Source organism: Bidens hawaiensis, unplaced genomic scaffold, assembly GCF_021521415.1.
Source record: "Bidens hawaiensis isolate Kalapana, Puna unplaced genomic scaffold, B.hawaiensis_p1.1 tig00009775_1, whole genome shotgun sequence".
Taxonomy (NCBI): Eukaryota; Viridiplantae; Streptophyta; class Magnoliopsida; order Asterales; family Asteraceae; genus Bidens; species Bidens hawaiensis.
In genome coordinates, this window is record NW_027491731.1 from 422,561 (window position 1) to 442,500 (window position 19,940).

A 19,940-nucleotide genomic window follows, 5' to 3' on the forward strand; every position below is an offset into this window, starting at 1 on the left:
ATTGCACTATACTATGAGTAAGGATGCGTAGTAGCGCAAAGAGCACTCTTTGGCCTTTAGATTAGAGGCGCTTAGCCGTCTTTGATTGGAAGGAAACAGATATCTAAAGTGTGCAGTGAGGGATCTTTATATTCTAGGTAGCCAGTCTTTACTTCACTCGACCCAAGCAATGCCCAAAGAGTCCCCTGTCTTTCTTGGTCGGACCAAGCTAACTACTAAAAGCAACAAGTCTTGCCTCATTCAAATTTAGAGCAAGACGCGAACTACAAGAAATATATATTTACTATGAAAGAATTTATTAAGCGTTTTAAAGAGGATCCTAGGAATAATATGTATTTTGCGGAGGTACCGACTCAACCTGGATTGTCTGTTGACGAGATAGCAGAGCAACGCTTCAACGAGTCGACGCTTTACCTTCCGGATCATCTTTATGGCCCCGCAAATGCCGCGGCCCTGACTAAGTTAAATTATCTTTTAGTGCATATGAAAGATGACATCGGCCTTAGCCCTAGTAAGGCTCATTTTTTGGTAAAAGCCTTATTGGCTTTCTTCCTTTTGGCGGGTCTTATCCTGTCCTGCCATAAAGGAACAGGGAATTGCGTCTTTATGGACGATTTGTACCGGGCTGTACAGCAGTTTTACCCGGGTTCGTGGAGCAGCGGGGCTTTCTCAAATCCTACTTCCCCACCTGGGAATTCCGGGGGGGCATATATCGTTCCAATTACCCAACAAAAGGAAGGGGAACGGCCAGCGGAGACCCCGCAACTTTACATTACTGGCGTGGTAAGCCAGTTTTTGCAGGAATACCGCAACCAGCCCGAGGTCATCAAGGAATTTCCATGGTTAATTTACAAGAACCATGAGACCTTGGTGTCAGATTTTTTTCGGGAGAATCTCGATATAGGCAAGAAAAACGAAAAGGAAATCTTAGATCTCAGCAAATTGATGCAGAGAAAAAAAGAACGCGAACCTCTTTTTAAGTCGCATTTTGACCGTATTTCCCCCGAGGAAATAAGTAAAAACAATCAGTCGAAGGAGTGGGGGTTACATAATAATCCTAGAAAATCTTTTTATAGTTATCCTATGAATTACTCATTAATATATCCTATGAATTTCATTTCGCACCGGAAACTATTCTCGGAGAAATTCGAATCCGTTCCGTTCGGATATTGATCAGTCTCGGTTTGACATGGTTACGCGTTACTGGTTCCCGGAAGAGTTAATATCTCCATTAGCTAAATCCTTCTTATTCTTACCATGCCTTTGGACTCGTATTTTGTTCGTACACAATCAACGGAGGCCTCCCCGACATATCTTGCAACGTCTTCAATAGCATGCTCTTACTTCGTCTTTCCCTTTATAAGTCATCAAATTTGGTGGTTTTTGATCCCCAGTTGCTATGGGGAACAAAGGATGAAATACAATCGAATCCTTCATTTAAGTGGTTCTCGCTTCTCCATGTTCCTGTTCCTAACTCCTCCCCTGGTAGTTCCCAATGTTTGGCACTTTCCATACTTGTTGGGTGCAACATCAACAAATTCGCTCATGATCAAGTTACAACCTAAGATCTATGACCATATTATGTTAACGGTTCGTATTTCGTTCATTCCATCGGTATGCTCCCAGGTACCTGTAATTGTGATCCGTTTGCTAGAACCAAGGGGTCTTTCTGTGGAAACCTCCACGAACAATCGTCGTTTTTTGATGGTTTTTCCGCTTCTCACAGCAGCTCTTTCCACACCTCCGGATATCTGGTGCCAAATCGTCGCCCCTTTCCTGATTTTTTCGATAATAGAGTTGGCTATCTCTGTGGCGTCAATTTTAAAAGTTCGTGAAGAGGGCTGGACGAGTGGAATGAGGGAGAGCGGCTCGATCGACAAAAAAGAAAGCCCTTATAACCTGGCAAAGTCATTATCATTATCAAGGAATTTTCGAGCGATTCTAATCCTTCCCGTAAAGATAGAAGACTCCTTACCTTAGGAGCGGGATGAGTGATACATCCGGCGAGCGCCGGTGAAGAACACAAAGAAAGCAGGAGCTCGGGGATTGAGATAATCCCTCAAGAGAAAGGAGGCAGACTGGTAATAAGGCCTCCCACATAGGGGGAGGGAACCGAAAAGCTAAGCTTTGCGGAGCGGACCAATCTTCCGACCGCCCCCGCCGACGAATATAAGTACCAGCACTCCAGGCAGAGTTAGTGAGCCGTGTAATAGGTGACCATTTCGCGCGGTTCGGGGGGCACTTGAGTCAGCCGCGGGCGCCCGGCAGCATCTTGACCCCTATCCAATTTTTGGGCCAATTCCCCCTTCGTACTACCAAAAAATGAGATATTTGCCGAATCCGAGTTTGCTGCTCCAACAATTAGCAAACTAATACCTATTCCGTTTAGTACTTCAAGTGCTTCTGTTGCGTATAATGTAAATCCCGAAGCGGATCAATTCCAACGAGCCTTTCAAACTAGTACTTTTTGTAATCGACTCTATAGCTTCTTCAATAAACGCTGGTTCTTCGATCAAGTTTTTAATGACTTTCTAGTTAGATCGTTCCTGCGTTTCGGATTTGAAGTTTCATTTGATGCTTTAGACAAAGGTGCTATTGTGATATTGGGCCCTTATGGTATCTCATACACATTCCGACGATTGGCCGAGCAAATAAGTCAACTTCAAAGTGGATTTGTTGTGCGAAGGGTGCGTTATGATCCGTGGCCGCCTGCCTGGTGGGGGCGGCTCCTCCGTTGTGGGTAAACGGGAAACCCGACTCTACGAACCCGAGGAAAGGCTGCACAGCAGTAGTAGGGGCGTTAAGACCGGAGCTTTTTGTAGTGCTAGCAGGAATGCAAGTGAATGAATCCCATCCCCTAGCGAGTAAAGTGCTTACGCCCCTTTAGAAAGAGTGGCGCGCTAGCGCTTGACTAATAGAAGCTCTTGCTTGCTTCCTACTTCGCGAGCCTTCACTGCCCGTTCTGTAACTTACCTTGTCCGTCCACGAGGCTGTAAAAAGAGAGAAAGGGGCGGTTATCTAGCGGGAGTCGTTTTGGTGTAAGCCACGAGGTCCCTATGGACAAGGGGACAAGTGAATCATCGCTTTTGGGCGCAGGCAGCCCTCTACCATCTATCCCATTGCATTCAATTGTCTCGTATTGTACTGTACCGTATCAGACCAGCTACATCTATTGAGTGAGAGAAAGGTAATCTATTTCATTCTATTTTCTTCATTTTGATATTGATATGGATCCCCATTCATTCCTAGATTCCCAGATTGATTGTCCCTACCTAACTACATGGTAGTGGTATAGGGAGCGCAATTGCTAGAGCACAAGAGAATGAAGAGTAATGATTTCAGCAAGAGCAGCCGGACGGACTACTATAGTGAGTCCAGTGACTACTAGAGTAGAGTTAAGTCAAAAGGTATGGTATAGCAGCCTTTCCGAGCGAACCTCTGGGATCTCCTGTAAACCTCTATGATGTGGTAAAGGGAGGATATTAGGGGAAGCTGTGAGTGGAGATTCCCCTGCTGAGAGCCGGATGAGGGGAGACCCTCACGTCCGGTTCGTAGGGCGGGGATATCCCGACCCTACTATCATTATGCCTTTGCAATGTTACTTGGTTCAACTCTATTTGTGACCTTTTCTCGTATGTGGGACTCTCTATCTTCTTGGGTAGATAATCGATCGTCTTTCATTTGGATAGTGAGTTGTTTTTATAATAAGTCAAGTCAAGAATAATAATCGAACTGGGGGAGCTTGCCAGGATGGCTTGGTAAGCAAGCAAGCAGTTATGCAGGCACCAACTCCTAGTTCTTTCTCTTCTTTCTTTTTTCGTATCAAAAGAAGATTGCTGGAAGAAAAGAGATCTGGTCTTTCGTTCGCAACAAGGTAGCCATAGGGAGAACCTGTGGCTGGATTGAATCCTATGCCCTCAAGTTCTTCAAGTCTGGATTCATGGATAAGCCTTCAGCTAAGAGAAGGAGAAATGCTATAAGTCAAAGTCAACTTCGTTCACCACTACGTTCTTTCAGAACCGCTCCGTGGGCTTCCCTGAAATAAGATGTGGAATAGTGCAAGTTAACAAGTAAACGAGTCAATCTTGCGTAAGTGAACGGAATGTTGTTGGCATGTTCGAGCTAAGCAAGTAAACTACTTCTCTTCGTTGCGTAGGCGAAGTGAGTTGGCTTTTTCGAGCAAGGGCTAAGCGAGCCATAAGTGATCCAAGCTGGAAGTGAGCCGGAGTTCGTAGGCTAAGTGAACGGGGAGCAACGGCTGATCGAAAAGCGAAGATAGGCACAGTGATCTACAAGAGTGGTAGAGGTTATTGAGCTGGTGGCCGGCCCCCGACCAAAAAAGACTATTTCGATTGTTTTTACAACTCGATGACATATTTCCCCCATAAAGTATACAGCAAATTCTTTCTGTGAAAACGGGGAAAATGAAACATATGGCAGAATTTGATCTTGATCCTTTTTTTGGAACGAGCAAAGCAAAGAGACTGAAAGTAGATAGGAGTACAAGGGCATTTCTAACGAAAGGTGCATTTCCTCAGTTGATTGAAGAAAGAGTGCAGCCCAGCGCTACGGCTTAGTTAGGGGGCTAAGAGTCATGGCTGACTTATAAGGAGAGTCTACGGTAAGCAAGAGAGTCCACGGCACCTAAGCGATTCACATATTAGGATTGGTTAGTAGTCTTTGATTATGAGACTAGCAAAAGTGAGACCATAGCCCTAAGCTCTTCTTTAATAGCTTATAGTGCACTGGGAAAGAGAATGAAAGATTGATCTCCTATTGTAAGCAAAACCCTAACCTAAAGCCAGAATCAAAGGCAATGCCACGGGGAAGTGAAAGGTGGCTTGAAAGTAGAATCAGATCTCCGAAGCAGACAGGATTGAATTCATGTCATGCTTGAAGACTGCTTGAAAGCTAATCCTGCCTTCCTTCTTGCTTGACGAACTTTCAAAAAAAGCAATTACACCGGGGAAGGATCCACGAAAGCCCTCGCTTGCTACCGCTTTACCTTGCCTTCCAATCGTACTTCTAGTGAGGAAGGCCTTCTAGCAAGGAAGTTGCAGCTTTCCGCTTGCCTTTCTCCTCTTTCAATCTAGTCTGCTTTCTCTTCCTGCTAACAATCGAAAATATATGTCCGAATGTTGAGCCTCTTTTCAGACCGGCAAGTTGAGCTTGAGCTTTCAGATGAGATTGCCTAAGTCGATAAGTGTGCTCCTTTCACTCTCCCTCTCCCGCTTATTCATTAGGGCGAGCGGCTTTGCACCTACGGGAGAGCTAGTTAGTATGACTTCCTGTAGGGAGATAGCTAGTTAACTTCCTCTCCTACCTTCTTCAATAAAGTGAGCTTTTTCCCTGTTGAGACAGATAGTTGACTTACACGCCCTATTCAATAGGTGCTTAGCGAGTGTTTGAAGCCACTTGCAGGCAAGCCCCTAGGTTAACACAAAGGAGAGGCTAGCAATCGCGTTTAGCCGATTCATTCTTACTAATAACCATCTCTCATTTACTACCGCTCGTACTCCCTATCTAGGAAGCCACTCGACCGAAAGGAGAGGTGCTAGAAGGCCATATATCATTACTCAAAAGCCTGTGAAAGCGGGTAGGTACTACAGCCTATAATCAAGATCGAAAAAAGGTTTTCTTTACTGCGCCTTCCTTGCTTGACAGTTTTCTTTCTTTGTAGAAGAAAGAAAATATAGATAGATCTTTGAAGGGGTCGTACGATCGATTGTTTTTTCACTGCCGGGCAGGCATAACTAGTAACTTTACTCTTTCTAAACCCCACCCCCGACCCCTTAGATAAGGCAAAGGCCGGAGCTGCTACAATAGCAAGGGAGCTGAAGGAAATAAGACTGATAGATGGACGTGAGAAAGCTCTTTTATCATTTTGGTCTGGTATATGGGCGGGAGGAGAATAAGAGTCTCGTCTCATCTTTCAGCTGGAGTTAATGTCACACCCGGCCCTGAACGGCGGAAACAGCCGGGCGCGCGCGAGTGGGGATTGATACTTAAGCACGGGCCATTGCAAACATTCAAGATAAGATTTTCATTGCGCATGAAATGTTTAAAACAAATACATTACGTTGTTTAAAAATTACATAAAATCATCCAAGTATAAAAACTGTTGAAGATTTCCAAGCCATATCCCCTTGCGCGGCGAGAACAACCACGCGCATCGAAGGGATAGAACTAAAATCTTCCAAAAAGCTAGTTTTAGATGTTCAGCGTGAGGTGCTCTAAGTGTGACTCCATGCGCTACCTAGTTATCTCCTGAAAGACACGTAAAACATTTGAATCAGTATAAACTGAGTGAGTTCACAAGTTTTAGTAACTTGATAAATCGTATTGCATCATAATCTTGATAAAAATCATTCTGAAACATAATTCTGATAGCATCATTAAAACACATGCTTGGTAAAACATAGTTCTATCAACACATTCTGATAAAATCGTTCCGTGGGTTATGCGCGAACATTTCTGGGAACTATGCTCGTCTGTGCAAGTGGCGCTGCCACTACGAGCGAAATAAGTAATACCGTCCCGCGGGTTGTGCGTGGACATTTCTGAAAAGCCGTGCTCGTCTGTGTAAGTGGCGCTGCCACTACGAGCGAATAATACTGAAATACCGTCCCGCGGGTTACGCGCGGACGTTGTGCCGGAAAACAAGGCGCTCGTCTGCGTAAGAGAAGCGACCTCTACGAGCGGGCTCAACCCATAGTACTGCCCCATGACCATACTAGGCAATCGTCTGCTTAAGAGGTGCGACCCCTACGAGTGGGCGGATCAAACCAGCAGTCCCTACCCTTAGAGTTCCAATGGTAAAGTGATCACTTACTCGAGTTCTGGCGCACATACATCGTACATCATAGGTAACCGTTTGCATTGCTCATCATGAAACATAATTTAAACACATAATCGCTTGCATAGCTTGTAGTATACTATGATAAAACATTATTTAAGTACGTGTCCCTCGCCCCGAAAATAGTTTAAAATTAGTGAAAACAGTGAGAATAGGGGCTGTGAGACTCACCTGTGGTTCTTGTTAAGGGATTAATCGAGATTCAGGTTTTCTTGGTGTTGGCCTTTGAATTGAAGGTCTAGAATACGATTAAATAACAAGAAGTATATAAGAAATAGGAGAATATAAGGTTTGGAAAGTCGATCTCAAGTTTATAATCTCGGCTTACCTAGTAACTGGAACGGAATTGAAAATAACGGATGCTTGGGAGATGTTTAGTGCAAGTTTGCAGTTCTTAAGAGAGAAGTTTGAAGTGTGTTTGGGTGATAATTTAGGTTACATATTTATAGGCAAACTCAAGGAAACACAATCCCTTGCTTTAGGGGATTGTAATCTTTTCATATCTAGGTGTAATGATGATAAAGTATGGAAATTATTATTGTTTATTGTTTATTTAAAAGTGGAGTAGTGGATAAAAGATTTTGATTTGATTTGGTCAGGACATGCAGGTCTGTGGTTGGTGGGAGTAGGGTGGCTGACAGTTGACTTTTCATGTTACAGTGTGCTTTTTCAGGTACTTTTGTCAGTGTACAGTAAAAAGTGGAAAATCTCTGAAACACGCTACTGTTTCCTTTTGGGCGGGAGTAATCTCCTTACGTCTGGAGAATAGACTAAGTGTTCTGTGCGTATCACTTTGTGCGCATAGCTTTCTGCGTGAAGGACATTTCTTTGCTGCGGGTAGGTGCGTAACCTTCTCGCAGTTAGGGACATTGAGTTTCATTTGTAGATTCTCCAGGTGGTCTTGGTACTTCAACATAGTGATCAGTCATGTTGAAGTCAATTCCATCTTGGAGCTTCAGACAAACTAGCTCTAAATGTTCCCGCCATGTGGGGAGGTTAGTTCCCTTCCGCACGCGCATAAACGATTTAGGATGCACCCGCCTTAGCATCATGCGGGATGGTCAACCCATTAGACAAAATAACGTTAAGTTACATGAAAACGTAAAGCCAAAACATTCGCGCATGGCGCATATAACATATGCCCACGCTGGTTCTTAACACGGTGCGCTCGCGCAGGGCGCACATAATATGCCCGCGCTGACTAACATGGCGCGCTCGCGCACGGCGCATATAACAAATGCCCGCGCTGATTCTAACATAGCGCGCTCGCGCAGGGCGAACATAACAATTGCCCGCGCTGATTCTATATGGCGCGCATAATATTTACAATCACCTAACTATTAGGTTGATTACTTAGTTTAAGGGATTGGGAATTTACCGGGTGTCACATTCTCCCCCTGTTAAGCGAATTTCGTCCCGAAATTTAGGAGACGTCGCTGGCAGAAGCCATGTTCTGAAAGAGGTGTGGGTATTTCTTGCGTATTTGATCTTCTCTTTCCCAAGTGAATTCAGGCCCACGCCTCGAGTTCCATTGAACCTTTACTAACTTGATTCTGCTTCTGCGTAACTTTTGTTCTTTCCAATCGGTTACTGCTATAGGTTCTTCTACGAAATGCAGTTGTTTGTCGATGTGAATCTCTTCCAACGGCAAAATCAACGTTTCGTCAGATAAGCACTTTTTGAGGTTGGATACATGGAACGTATCATGAACTCCACTGAGTTCGGCGGGTAAACGGAGTTTATAAGCAACCAGACCGATCCTTTCCAGGATTTCAAATGGTCCAATGTAGCGCGGATTCAACTTTCCTCGCTTGCCGAAACGGGGGACTCCTTTCCATGGAGAGACTTTCAAAAGTACTCTATCCCCTACTTGAAACTCCAACGGTTTCCTTCGCACATCTGCGTAGCTCTTCTGTCTGTCGCGCGCTGTTTTAAGGCGATCCCGTATCTGAAAAATCTTGTCTGTTGTTTCTTGGATCAATTCTGGACCAGTCATTTGCTTGTCACCCACTTCAGCCCAGCACAGTGGGGATCTACACTTGCGCCCATACAAAGCTTCAAACGGCGCAGCCTTGAGGCTTGTGTGATAACTGTTGTTGTAAGAAAATTCAACCAATGGGAGATGAGTATCCCAGCTACCTCCGAAATCGATTGCGCACGCGCGTAGCATATCTTCCAATGTCTGGATTGTTCGCTCGCTTTGTCCATCTGTTTGGGGATGATATGCCGTACTCATGTCAAGGCGAGTACCTAAAGCCCCTTGTAACGATCTCCAAAATCTTGAGGTGGACCGACTATCTCTATCAGAAATAATGGACACCGGGACTCCATGTTTTGAAACTACTTCTCGAATATACAATCGGGCTAACTTTTCCATCTTATCGGTTTCCTTGATCGGCAGGAAGTGTGCTGATTTAGTTAGCCGATCTACAATAACCCAGATCGTGTCGTAACCCCCAGGTGTCCTTGGCAGTTTGGTGATGAAGTCCATAGAGATTTGTTCCCACTTCCACATGGGAATTTCTGGCTGTTGAAGCAACCCTGATGGTTTCTGGTATTCAGCCTTTACCTTCGAACACGTCAGGCACTTACTGACATACGTTGCGATGGCGCCTTTAAGATTGGGCCACCAATACAGCGTTTTAACATCTTGGTACATCTTGTCTGCGCCAGGATGTACGGAATACCGTGTCTTGTGAGCTTCGTTTAATACTTGCTCGCGCAATCCTCCCTTGAGAGGGACCCATATGCGGTTAGCGAAATATAGATTGCCGTTCTCTTTAAGTTCCAAACTCTTAATCATACCCCCAAGGCATTCGTTTTTAACAAACTCTGGTTTCAAGGCTTCTTGCTGAGCGTCTCGGATGCGGGTAGAGAGATCTGTGTGAATGGTCAACCTTAGAGCCTAGACTCGTAGCGTTTTTATTCGCTCCTTCCTACTTAGCGCGTCTGCTACCACATTCGCCTTTCCAGGGTGGTACTTAATTTCACAATCATAATCATTCAACAACTCCACCCATCTTCGTTGCCTCATGTTTAAATCCTTTTGATCAAATATATGTTGAAGGCTCTTGTGATCCGTAAAGATTATACACTTTGTACCATAGAGGTAATGGCGCCAAATCTTTAGCGCGAAGACAACCGCTCCAAGTTCCAGATCATGCGTTGTGTAGTTCTTTTCATTGGCCTTGAGTTGGCGCGAGGCATACGCTATGGCTTTGTCTCGCTGCATAAGGACACATCCGAGTCCCTGATGTGAAGCGTCGCAGTAAACGACGATGTCATCCGTCCCCTCGGGCAAAGACAGAATTGGCGCACTACATAACTTCTGTTTTAACATTTAAAATGCTGTTTCCTGATTTTCGCCCCAAACAAACTTCTTGTCTTTCTGAGTTAGCGCGGTCAGTGGTAGAGCTATCTTGGAGAAGTTCTCAATGAAGCGTCGATAGTAGCCAGCTAGTCCTAGGAATTGCCTCACCTCAGTTGGGGTTTTTGGCGCTTCCCAGTTTTCGATGGCCTTGACTTTGGAAGGATCAACGTGTATTCCTTTCTCGTTTACAACGTGACCGAGAAAGTGAACTTCTCTAAGCCAAAACTCACATTTGGAAAACTTCACATACAACTTTTCTTTCCTCAACAATTCCAAAATCAATCTCAGGTGTTGCTCATGCTCGGCCTTGGTCCGAGAGTAAATCAGAATATCATCTATAAACACAATCACAAACTTGTCCAACTATGGTTTGCACACGCGGTTCATCAGATCCATGAACACAGCCGGCGCATTAGTTAGCCTGAAAGGCATCACTAAGAACTCATAATGGCCGTATCTAGTTCGGAAGGCTGTTTTCGGCACATCTTCCTCATGGACCCTAAGTTGGTGGTATCCTGACCGTAGATCTATCTTCGAATAATAACTGGATCCCTGCAACTGATCAAATAAGTCGTCAATCCTCGGTAAGGGGTACCGATTCTTGACTGTCAGCTTGTTCAGCTCCCTGTAGTCAATACACATCCGGAAGGAACCATCCTTCTTCTTAACAAACAGTACTGGAGCTCCCCAAGGTGAAAAGCTTGGGCGTATGAAACCCTTATCCAATAGTTCCTGTAACTGATTGGATAGCTCTTGCATCTCAGATGGAGCTAATCGATAAGGCGCTCGAGCTACTGGCGCAGCTCCTGGGACTAAATCAATACGAAATTCTACTTGTCGCGGCTGCGGCAATCCAGGCAAATCTTCAGGAAAAACTTCTGGAAATTCGCGCACTACTGGTAAGTCTTCAATTCTTCGCTCATCTCCTTTTTTCTCTACTACATGCGCCAGGAAGGCGTAGCACCCTTTCCTTAGGCACTTGCGCGCCTTTAGGCACGAAATCAGTTTTGTCGCAACTCCCCTTCTTTCCCCTTGAATTATCAACGTTTCTTCGTTCAACAGTGGGATCCGAACCTGCTTCTCATGTCAAATAACTTCCGCGCGGTTCTCGACTAACCAATCCATACCTACCACAATGTCAAAACTTCCCAAGTCTATTGGCAACAAGTTAATATTGAACCCGTGACCTCCCATGACTATAACACATTGTTCAGTTCTTTCGTTCGCGCATAACTGCCTACCGTTGGCTAGTTCTATAGTATAAGGCGTGTCTAGCCTACTGGTTGCTAAGCCTAGGGAGTTTTTAAACTCAGCAGATATAAAACTTAGGTCAGCGCCAGTATCAAATAAGACAGATGCAAAATGGCCGTTAAGCAAAAACGTACCGGTTACTACATTCGGCTCTTCTTTAGCTTCACCCGCGCCGACCACAAAAGCTCTCCCGCGAGCTTGGTTTCCCCTTTGCGGGAAATCCCGACTGAAATGCCCTGGCTTTCCGCATGCGTAGCAGTTGTCACTGGCTCCAGCTTCTTTAGCACGGCAATTCACCGTCTTGTGCCCTGGCCTGTTACATTTGGCGCACGTGACGCTCGCGCATTCACCCTCGTGGTGAAACTTGCATTTGTTGCACCATGGGTAAGGCCCGCTGTATCCTTTCCTTGATGGCTCCGCGGCTTGGATCGCGTAAACCCTTGCGCTTTCCTGCTTCTTGAACGGTGGCTGCTTGGAGTCGGTCCCTCGGTGGTGAGAGTTCCATTTCCTCTTGGAGTCAGAGGTTCGCTGCTCGTTTCCGCGCGTAGTCAACATACCCGCACGGACCGTATCCCTTGTAAGGGTGATGGCCCGCGCTACCACCGCCTCATCAAAAGTTGGAGGCGCTGCGGCGTTGAGCGGAACCCTAACAACAGGAGGTAACCCAAAAATATACCTCTCGATCATCTTTTCCTCCGTGTTTGCCATGTCTGGCACCAACTGGCAAAGCTCGTTGAACCGGTTGTTGTAGGTGTCGATATCCGTTCCTACCATGGTGTGGTTCCAGAATTCCTGCTGCAGACTCTGGATTTCTGCGCGAGAGCAGAACTTTCTCATCATCATTTCCTTCAGTTCTTCCCAGGTCTTGTGAAGAGCAACTTCTCGCCCCAAAGTCTTCACTTGAAGCTTCCACCAAGACGAAGCTGCTTCTTGGAACATGCAGGTCGCGTAAAGGACCTTCTGGTTCTCACTACATCTGCTAATGGAGAGAACTGTCTCCATCTTGTCAATCCAGTTGTAGAGCCCAATGGCCCCTTCGGTACCCTTGAATGGCCAAGGCCTACAGGCCATGAATGTCTTATAGGAGCATCCTTTGTCCAAGGCTCCTGATTCGGGTTCTGGGGTCTCGTTCTGACGACCCTGACTTGATTCGGCCTTGCTGGCCTCATGTGTCGCGATCGCCTGCGCGATTATTTCCGCGAGTTCCTTGGGTGTCATGGTGATTCCCTTGGCTCTAGTTGGATGCATTCTCGCTTTAAAAGAGAACGAAAATATATTAAACTTAGCGCATTTACTCTGAGCACATAATGTTCTTTATCTTTATTCACTAGACACTGTGTGACCCGTGTTCCTAAGTGTGTATAGTTTCTTTTGAAAATATTTTCTTTGAAAAATATTTCATGCGATTCCCCAACGGTTATAGTCTAGGTTAAAACTTCTTTTCCTAGTTCGCTATAACCAGTGCTCTGATACCAATCTGTCACACCCGGCCCTGAACGGCGGAAACAGCCGGGCGCGCGCGAGTGGGGATTGATACTTAAGCACGGGCCATTGCAAACATTCAAGATAAGATTTTCATTGCGCATGAAATGTTTAATACAAATACATTACGTTGTTTAAAAATTACATAAAATCATCCAAGTATAAAAACTGTTGAAGATTTCCACGCCATATCCCCTTGCGCGGCGAGAACAACCACGCGCATCGAAGGGATAGAACTAAAATCTTCCAAAAAGCTAGTTTTAGATGTTCAGCGTGAGGTGCTCTAAGTGTGACTCCATGCGCTACCTAGTTATCTCCTGAAAGACACGTAAAACATTTGAATCAGTATAAACTGAGTGAGTTCACAAGTTTTAGTAACTTGATAAATCGTATTGCATCATAATCTTGATAAAAATCATTCTGAAACATAATTCTGATAGCATCATTAAAACACATGCTTGGTAAAACATAGTTCTATCAACACATTCTGATAAAATCGTTCCGTGGGTTACGCGCGAACATTTCTGGGAACTATGCTCGTCTGTGCAAGTGGCGCTGCCACTACGAGCGAAATAAGTAATACCGTCCCGCGGGTTGTGCGTGGACATTTCTGAAAAGCCGTGCTCGTCTGTGTAAGTGGCGCTGCCACTACGAGCGAATAATACTGTAATACCGTCCCGCGGGTTACGCGCGGACGTTGTGCCGGAAAACAAGGCGCTCGTCTGCGTAAGAGGAGCGACCTCTACGAGCGGGCTCAACCCATAGTACTGCCCCATGACCATACTAGGCACTCGTCTGCGTAAGAGGTGCGACCCCTACGAGTGGGCGGATCAAACCAGCAGTCCCTACCCTTAGAGTTCCAATGGTAAAGTGATCACTTACTCGAGTTCTGGCGCACATACATCGTAAATCATAGGTAACCGTTTGCATTGCTCATCATGAAACATAATTTAAACACATAATCGCTTGCATAGCTTGTAGTATACTATGATAAAACATTATTTAAGTACGTGTCCCTCGCCCCGAAAATAGTTTAAAATTAGTGAAAACAGTGAGAATAGGGGCTGTGAGACTCACCTGTGGTTCTTGTTAAGGGATTAATCGAGATTCGGGTTTTCTTGGTGTTGGCCTTTGAATTGAAGGTCTAGAATACGATTAAATAACAAGAAGTATATAAGAAATAGGAGAATATAAGGTTTGGAAAGTCGATCTCAAGTTTATAATCTCGGCTTACCTAGTAACTGGAACGGAATTGAAAATAACGGATGCTTGGGAGATGTTTAGTGCAAGTTTGCAGTTCTTAAGAGAGAAGTTTGAAGTGTGTTTGGGTGATAATTTAGGTTACATATTTATAGGCAAACTCAAGGGAACACAATCCCTTGCTTTAGGGGATTGTAATCTTTTCATATCTAGGTGTAATGATGATAAAGTATGGAAATTATTATTGTTTATTGTTTATTTAAAAGTGGAGTAGTGGATAAAAGATTTTGATTTGATTTGGTCAGGACATGCAGGTCTGTGGTTGGTGGGAGTAGGGTGGCTGACAGTTGACTTTTCATGTTACAGTGTGCTTTTTCAGGTACTTTTGTCAGTGTACAGTAAAAAGTGGAAAATCTCTGAAACACGCTACTGTTTCCTTTTGGGCGGGAGTAATCTCCTTACGTCTGGAGAATAGACTAAGTGTTCTGTGCGTATCACTTTGTGCGCATAGCTTTCTGCGTGAAGGACATTTCTTTGCTGCGGGTAGGTGCGTAACCTTCTCGCAGTTAGGGACATTGAGTTTCATTTGTAGATTCTCCAGGTGGTCTTGGTACTTCAACATAGTGATCAGTCATGTTGAAGTCAATTCCATCTTGGAGCTTCAGACAAACTAGCTCTCAATGTTCCCGCCATGCGGGGAGGTTAGTTCCCTTCCGCACGCGCATAAACGATTTAGGATGCACCCGCCTTAGCATCATGCGGGATGGTCAACCCATTAGACAACATAACGTTAAGTTACATGAAAACATAAAGCCAAAACATTCGCGCATGGCGCATATAACATATGCCCACGCTGGTTCTTAACACGGTGCGCTCGCGCAGGGCGCACATAATATGCCCGCGCTGACTAACATGGCGCGCTCAGCGCACGGCGCATATAACAAATGCTCGCGCTGATTCTAACATAGCGCGCTCGCGCAGGGCGAACATAACAATTGCCCGCGCTGATTCTATATGGCGCGCATAATATTTACAATCACCTAATTATTAGGTTGATTACTTAGTTTAAGGGATTGGGAATTTACCGGGTGTCACAGTTAAGGCTCTCCTGTTAGAACTCTTAAAGGAATTGGTAGACAAAGCATAATGCTTCTTACAAGCGAAAGAATGATTAGCTCGATCCCAGGAGATTCCATCTTTCGAGGAGCACTTCTCGGGCTAGCATCTTAGCTAGCTAGGAATCAATTAGAAGCATAAGCTGTCCGTTGTTCAATCTAAAATAGTTAAATAATAATAATAAATAGGGTGGAGTAGTGGGAGAGAAGCCAGAATGAGCATTCGATCGGATCTTACCTGCATATAAAGGATAGCTGGGAAGACAAAGCGAGAGAGTGAAAGACCATCAGATAGATCTCTCTGGGGACTGATGTTGATTTATGAAGGCGAATATCGGATAACTGAAGTTTGGAGGATTGTAGAGTGACAAAGGAGCTACGGAGGAATGCCGAACGCATTACAGACATGCCTTTGGATATGGTTTCCGCTGATTGGATTAGTCTTACCATCATCTTCTCTAACTTAGTCAAATCAAGACAGGCATTCATCTCCATAGCACTTTTTCTTTAGCAGTACAAGCCGGCTAGTCGGGGTTGTGTCCTTCCGAGTTCTACCCCCGCTACCACAAAGAGCACTGCCCAGCCACCGCTCGAGGGTACCTCCGCTCCTCGACCGAGCAAAATGGAGAAAATTCGCGGGAAAGGAGAGATAAAAAGGGAAGGTTCTGCTGAGACTCAAGTTCCCCTAGCGGAGCTCCCTGAACCTGAAGTAGAAGTCGAGGGGCTGCTCAGTGAGAAGAAGCGTCAAATGATTCAGACAGTTGTCGCGCTGGCGGAGCAGGTAGCCTACAGGGAAGATTGGGGCAATGAGGAGTTCGACGATTTTGCCCATCGACTACATCTATCGCTGAACTTCCGAATCATCTACCGAATCGCATTATCAACCGGATCCACCTAAACCTAAGAAATTTCCTCTAGACAGAATGAGGCACTCGTTGAGAGATCCATTAGTGATTGGCCCACCCTTCCTGGCAAAGAAAGAAAGGCAGGTTCAGGCGATTGATCAAAAAAAGATTTCCTTCCATTTCTTTATGACAGAGCAATTGAATGCAGCGGTGCAGGGCCTCTAAGATTACGAATAAGCTATTCATTTTCCGTCCTATTGAAGAAATTCGGCATGATGGTAGTAGAGTAGTCGATCTGATCTCGCGCGCGGGCGGATAGAAATGCCTATAGATAAGGTAGGCGAGGCTAGCTTGCCGGAAAAAGGCAATTGTCTTTTGTTTGATGAGAACGAGAAGGGCAATTGACTGCAGGCCTATTGGGTGGGGGCAACTGGAGGAAGACAGCACGGGGAAAGCAAAGGGACGAGCTTCGAGTGACGGGCTGTCGAAGAGCAAAGAAAAAAGTCACTCGAAGCTCCTCTGCCGCGCCCTAGCAGAGCGGTCATTGCCTGCACAAGCAAGCAGGTTAGCTCCGTCATTCCATTATTGTGCAGGCAGGCCTGGGCGAGCGAGGTAGGCTTAGATTAGAGGGAGGGGGGCTGCGAACGTCCGCCCCATGAAGCGACGGGGAACCATGCATTACTCTCGGGCTAGGCTCTCGCGTGTCCGGGGTCCGATCAGATCAACCAGCGACCGGTTTACGGAACAAGGTGTTAAGCAACGGCCGGGAGATTGATGAAAGAAACTGGCCGAAGTCAGTGTTGTGTTCAACTCCGCGGTTGGAAGGGTTGCTTTCTGCCGTCTGTCTTTTCATTCTCTCTCTTCTCTTAGCAAAGTAACCTCAAGTCAAACTTTTGGCTTGCTACAAGCTGGGCTCAGGGACTGCAGTCAGCCGCTTCCCCTGTAGTCGTCAACTCGTTTTTGACAGATCCGATCGGGTGTTCATAATCTGGAGTAAAAGGATTCGAACCTTTGCATGCTGGTACCAAAAACCGATGCCTTACCACTTGGCTATACTCCATACGGCCTGTTTTGGACGGTAAACGGGGAGAGGTGGAAGGGGGAAGCAGGGCTCGAAGAACGAGCCGAGCCGCGCAAGGACGCGGTGATATAGCAAGTAAGAAGAAAGGTTCTCCCTTTAGGACCGACTACAACAAGTTCACGACTCTAATAGAAAGAATGGGTTAGCTCTCTGCTCTATTTGCTTGCAATGCTATGCCTATCAAAGTTGGCGAACGCTTCTGTAACCTTAGACTCGTTACGCTGTTCGACTGAACTCGTTGGCTCCAGTCCACCGAAAGTAGGTAGCCTTCGTCACCATTGGTTCCCGTAACCAAACCTTTCTTCTCTTTTTTCTTTCTTTTTTCTTTTTTCTTTCTTTTTCCATTTAGAAAGAAGAAGGCTCCTGAATCAGCGCAGGGAGAAATCCGCAAGCAGGAGAACTGTACTAACCTGTGTTACGGATCAGCCTCACGCTTCAAGCAGCTTTGCTCAGCATCTTCTGCCGATTGTCAGCATGTTTAGCTAACCTCAGAGGATTCCAGTCACCCGGCATAGCATGTTTATTCTCGGCAGCGATGACAGTCTCTTTCCTAGGGTCAGACTACTCCATTAGATCAGCAGTCTAGCCCAGTTGCTCCCCTTTTAGGCTCTTCCTCAAGTTAAGGAGTGATTCAGGAGTTCCAGGCAGGCGATAGGGGCTTTGGGGGGATAACATGAATCGTATAAGCCTGAACCCTATTAGTTATGTGCTTCCCCCTTCAAGAGCTGGGCTACTACCCTAATAAAGTTCTTCCTAGTGTATAGTATTGGGCAGATTGAGTGTTTCTCTAATAAAGTACCTAATAGTTAGATTAAGCATTAGGCGCAACTTCGACTATAAAGCATCCCGTTAATATCTTCTCTTTCTGTCTTCAAGCTTCAAACTTTTGCCTAGGAGCTCGGATTCCAGTCCTATCGTTAGAAGGCAGCATAGTTGGAATTTCTTCCTGCGGCGAATAAAGGAAGAGCTCTCGGTAGTTGCGGTGGAGTAAAAAAATAGATTATTAGTACGAAGACTAGGAATGGGATCGATCGGAGAGACTTCTTTGATCTTTTAACTTATTATAGTAATGTTGTGCTACCGAATCGCCTTCTAGACAAGGATAGTGAAATAGGATCCATCGCCTTGGAATAGGATCAAAGAGGATAGAGTGAGTGGAAAATGTAGGCGGTGGTAAACTCCTCTTTTCGGTAGTAGAGGGGAAGCTCGACCTCTTATTGTTTGTGTCAATACTCAACTTCGTCATTCTGGTTGAACAGCCTCCCAATGAGAGTGAGCCAAGACTTTGCTTGCTGTTTGTGTTTGTCCGCCACGACTGCTCAACCAACTGCTAAATCATGGGTTCGAATCCCATTTCCTCCGGAAACAACCCTTGGCAACCCGATATTTATGGAAGCACAGCTAACATAAGCGGGGGTAGAATCAATGACCCAAGGTTTGGGAGTGAAGGAACTGGAAGACAGACACGCGGTGGACTAACCTCTTTAGGCAAGAGAGGCGGTAGGAAGAGAGTCATTAGAAAGAAATTCAAAATGTTCCTGATGGAAGTGGCCATGGGTAGCTAAAGTGTCTGCACTTTGATTCCCTGTAGATATGAGAGATGGACATGGAAGGAAGTAAGAAAGTTTTGAAAGATCTGATCATATAAGGGACTGCACCTCCACAGATGCTATCAAAAATGAATTTTTTCACTCTCCACTGCTACTTTAGAGTAGCCTAATCTGTAACAAAGCATTAGACCAAAAAGGGGAGTTCTGGCTTTTGCAAATTTGTTTGTACCTGGGCCATAAAAGGTAGAAAAAGCAACCAAAGCGGAGCCCTTATAGTCCATAATAATGCCACCACCTGCTGCCATGCCATTCCTTGAAGAACCATCTGTATTCAACTTCAAAATACCAAAAGGAAGAGGAGCCCGTTTGATCCATTTTCCTTTAGGAATATTAGGGGAGACCATAGGGATATGCATTACTTTGAAACAAAGAGAATCATGAAAACCAGAAGAATGAGTGGGATAATCAAGCTGCAATAAATCCTTACACCAGTGCTTGACTTTATTGATAATAGATGAAGAAGACATAGCAACTGAATCATGAATAGATGCCTTTCTAGCAAGCCAAATCTCCCAGCAACCAGAGAAGATAAAACAACCCCCATTTTAGATTTGATAGAACTGCCTTGCAAACAGGTCTTAGTGAAAGCAGATAGACTATCTTGAACAAAACTAGCATGTTGAACACCTTTCAAATAAGACCAAACCTGAGAGGCAGTTTCACCTTGACAACACAAATGAAGTAAAGAATCCTGCTGACTTTTAATGCAGAAATGAAATTGATAAGGCATTTGAAAGCCCATGTATCTGAGCCTGTCATCCATAGGAAGAGCATTCCTGAGGAATCTCCAGAAGAAGAGAATCAACCGAGGAAGCCACTGGTTCCATAATAGAGACCACCAAGGACTTTTCAGGCCATGAATTCTGGGAAAATGCCAATAGGAAGCAGAGGAGAAAAGACCTAAAGGGGAATGATGCCAAACTAGTCTATCTGGGATGTCAGAATCTAGAGAGATATCTTACAAAATAAATTGAGCCTCTGTGGATAAGCTACGCAGAACTAAGGTACAAAAATCAGCAGATTGAATAACCAGCACCCCGGTTAGCCATGCTGAAGCTGATGTTACCAGCACCTATCACCCAATGAGAGTTGCCCAGAATGGTACTAACATGACGGAAAACATTCCTCCA

At 45.2% G+C, this 19,940-nt stretch overlaps 1 pseudogene; it reads left to right on the top strand.

Moving 5' to 3' along the window:
* Positions 1-285: 285 nt before the first annotated feature.
* On the top strand, positions 286-2,144 carry LOC143533547 (uncharacterized; annotated as a pseudogene).
* The last annotated feature ends 17,796 nt before the right edge of the window (positions 2,145-19,940 follow it).